The sequence below is a fragment of the Phoenix dactylifera genome, chromosome 15, assembly GCF_009389715.1.
Source record: "Phoenix dactylifera cultivar Barhee BC4 chromosome 15, palm_55x_up_171113_PBpolish2nd_filt_p, whole genome shotgun sequence".
NCBI lineage: Eukaryota > Viridiplantae > Streptophyta > Magnoliopsida > Arecales > Arecaceae > Phoenix > Phoenix dactylifera.
The window spans coordinates 3,895,311-3,899,446 of NC_052406.1; the positions used below are offsets into that span (position 1 = coordinate 3,895,311).

The following is a 4,136-nucleotide window of genomic DNA, read 5'->3' on the forward strand; positions in this document are numbered from 1 at the left end:
TCTAAAGACATACATGACATAAAACTCCATGCCATCGACCATGTTCCAAATATCGCGCAACAGAGGGTGGCACACGTACGCACTGCTGGTGCTCTTCATAATTTAGCGAATCACTGTAGCTGAGTTCCCCTCAAGAAGGACTGCTCTTGCCCTAAAATGCGCCAGGTATTCGGTGCAAATCTTTTGGGATTGTTAAATCCTATAGGATTGGTCTAAATGTTATTTTATCCCAACAAGTTCTTCATTTTTGCTCCTATTCTAGCCAAACTAGTTGAATTCTTTCTTGTTGATTATAATTTTTGTACTTACAAAATAAATACAATATATTTGTCAAAAAAAAGTTTGTAATTTACTTGTTTGTACTTCCAGAAGGAGGGGAGGGCAAAGCCCACCCAATTTATAATTTTACCTTGGATCCTCGCTTGATAGAGTTATAGCCATTCACGCGTCAATACATGGCGCCGGGACCACGATGACCACCGAATGTTGGTTTTTTCTTTTCCGTTCTTTCGAATCCACACTCCCTTGCGCCCACAAAATTTGCTGATTCCCATCAACACCAAAGCCTCTATTCATCCCAATCACAACCGTCAACAGACATGAAGTCCGTGAAGCAACGGTAGTGATCATGCCAAAACAGCATCTCCCTGCTCGTGACCCTCATATTCGAACCGTGGCGGGACCTCTTCCATCCAGCGAATCCTCGTCGGTAGGCTCACACCTCGCATCTTTCCCTCGCTTGTCATTGAACCATTATTTCCATGTCAGCATTAGTTCTTTTAAATAAATCGCTCAAATTTTCTGACGTTCTCGCCCTCTATCCAAAATCAAAAATCAAAAAAAAAAATCTCTTCGATTCTTCTACGAATTCCTTCTCTTTGATCGATGGCGGCTCCGTCTGGATTCGCGGTGATCCTCCTCGCCCTCCTCACGATCGGAGCTGCAAACGCTGTCATCTCCTCCGAGTCCCTCAATCCCCCGTCCCCAAGGCGATCTTGGTAAGATTAAAAAAAAGGGAAACCCTAATAAACCCTTTCCGATGGAAAATCACCCGAATTCCTGATTTGCAGGAAAAATCCCGTTATCGATGAAAAGGATTTGAGAAGCCTTAAAACGTCTTTTGAACTCTAATTCGTTAGACTGATATGTTAGCCGTTTTAATTGAAGGATTTGAGAGAAGCGATCGTGAAGGGCCTAGGGATCCAGGGGGAGGGGGGCTGGAGGTGTCGGGGTTCGACGTGACGGACGCGCTGGTGGGGCAGTCGGTGCCCTACGAGTTTGACATCAAGGTGGACAAGAAGATGGTTCCGGTCAAGCTTCTCGAGGATGTTAGCCGGTGGGACCTCGTGTATCTGCCAATTTTTAGGACGGAGGAGAAGGGCTTGGAGGAGACCGGGAGGAGACCCGATGCGAGGGTTCTGCCTGAGCTATCACCGTTTCAGCTGGCGGGACCGATGGTGCTCTGGATCCAGGACGGGGATGACATGAGGCTTTCATTGCCGGTGAGAGATGTCTTCCTTTCTTTGGCTAATTCTCCAATTATAAACGATTTAACTGTTAAAAATTCCTTTTTTTATTCTTAAATTCCACAATGAACGAAATTTTAGGAATGTTAATAAAGGGATACGTTCATTTGGATTTCATTTAAAATCTGACACAAAACTCAGTTTTTTTCTTAATAGAAGTCTGTAAATACTAGAATTTCCAAAGCCTTGATCTAGAATTTGTTCTACTTGAGGTATGTCATTTATTGGATAATTGAAGATTCCTTAAATTTGAAACAACCTGATTGAGAGTTCAATTCAGATATTATAATCCGGTATTTCGAATTGTAATTATGCAGGACTAACAAGAGCAGAAAATATCAGCATCGAGTTCGAAACTACCTTCTGGACAATTTGGAAGTCCACAGGCTTTTGTGGCTTCCTTAAAATCTCTCTGATGAAAATTTCTAACTTATACTGATCCATGTTAGGACAAATAGATATTGGTTCTGATTTGTGACCCTTTACAATCTCATCTTTTTCGTGGGTTGCTTTTGACAGCCTAAACAACTCAAATGTTGTGTCTCTGGTATTATTATGGCACTACTTTTCCATCTTGCACAGTTGTTATCTTAGTTCCTGAGTGCTAATCATTGAATTTACCATTCGTTATTGTTTGCAGCATGATGTAGAAGCTGGTAAGCTGAAGAAGGTTCTCCTATCAGATGGTGCTGTGGTGACAGTCAAGGGTGCCAGGTCCGGCAGCCTCAGGCACCTGCTTGATCTCCCCCTCCCCCTCAACTGCACACACCCCAAGAATCGTCCTATGGCATCGGACCTCCTAACCATCACAGAGGCCCTCCGCAATGCTGCACGTTCAAAATAGAAACCACTCCTGTCCCTCTGCATTGTTGGTCCAACTTCCCTCACCTCTTCACCATCCATGTCCCCCAATGACAAGCTCAAGCTGAAGCACCTTGCCCCCGGGCTTGTGGAGCTCTCATCCTGCTCTGTCCCAGCTGCCTCTGACTTCATTGAATCGGTCTGATTTAAATCTTAGGGTTTTGAAGAGCTATTGCATCAGTGTTGGGAAAGAAGGGACAGGAGGAAGGATCATTCCGATTGGTGAGGGCGGAGGTAGCGGCACGAACTTATGTGAAGATGGGGTTCGCTGTGGAGAGGAGTCTTTTGGATCGGGAGGTGGACCGGTCAGGGTTCCTGGAGTGGAAGACAAGGCCAGAAAAGGCCATGGCTCACTTTGAGGTGCTGACTCGGGTTGAAGACAATGGTATGGTGATCCCTGAGAAGATTGCAGCAGTCCAGCCATTCAAGATTGAGGACAGTGTGCTGGCTAGTGTTCAGACTAGGAATGTGTCCATGTCCCAGGTTTCGGCAGATTACTTCGCACTGTAATCCTGTCTTCTAATTATTCTAGTCTTGCTGAAGAACAGAAAATGTAAAGATCTATAGCAAGCAATCAAAGTTTTCTTGACTTTGCATTGCTAGCTGACACATTTTGTTAAATCATAATTTTGTCCGATAATGTATGTAGAGTTTAAAGTGATGAATGTCATATTATAATTTATAAATGATATAAAAACATGGCATCATGATTCTATTATCTTGTTGGTCTACATTTTATCCCTCTTCTTGTTGGGCTGGAGTTATATTTGAACTGGACCGCTGTGAATGCATCAACACTTCCAACTGTCTATGCAGAGAGTATACTGCAAGATGGCTCGGATTATCCCATAACAATAAACCTTCCTCCTACAGATTGGGATTGGTTGGCTAGATATTGCTTCATCACTGGCTCCTGTCCATGGTCAGGTCATTCATAGCCAAAACCATTCATTGTTATCTTCTGCATTTCATCCCATTCTTTGGAAGAGATTGCATAACTGTCAGTAGGACAGGGACTGGCATTGCTCAGCCTCTTAGTATTCACCCGGATTATGTAATTTTAGTCTTCTCTACGATAATTGTTCCATACTCAGTTATTGCTGGTCACTTCATTTTGTATATTGTGCAATAGCATAATTTTGTCTATTTATTTGTGTCGCATAATCTCGAAGTGATGTATTACATGAGTTATGCCTTGTATGCAGTTTGTTTGTTTGGTATCCAATCAGTCATGCATATCTCACACTGTTTTTACAGTGCCAGCTTCAGCGTGTCCATTAAATTGTTTCCTTAAAGTCTTTCAACTTTATAACATGGAACACAGGAGTACTATTTACACTTCCACTTGGTAGTTTACTAAATTGCTAGTCAACCACTTCTTTTGGTAGTTGCTAGTCAACAACCCCTTTTGATTGGATTCAGGTGGCAAGAGATAATGCAGCAGGTGATTGTTGAAATCATGGAGAAATGTGGTGCTAATGTAGGTGTCTCTTCCCTGGTAAATTTTCAGTTTCACTAGAGTGACTTTGCCATTTCATCGTATGGTCATATGTTGGCCTTTAGTTGTCCATTATCTATTGTCAGTGAGCAAATAAATATGCTGATGAACTCTATTTGCTTTCCTGAACTTAGTGTTACCTTGCCTCTCTGACATCATCCAGCAATGCATTTTAAGTTGGGATATTGATACAACTGGAACATTGTCTAAAGTGGAGGCATAGAATTAATACAGCTGTAACACAATGGCTA

The 4,136-nt window shown here is 42.6% G+C and overlaps 1 pseudogene; it reads left to right on the forward strand.

Annotated features, from left to right (window-relative positions):
• Positions 1-724: 724 nt before the first annotated feature.
• On the forward strand, positions 725-3,118 carry LOC103704253 (annotated as a pseudogene).
• Positions 3,119-4,136: the final 1,018 nt, after the last annotated feature.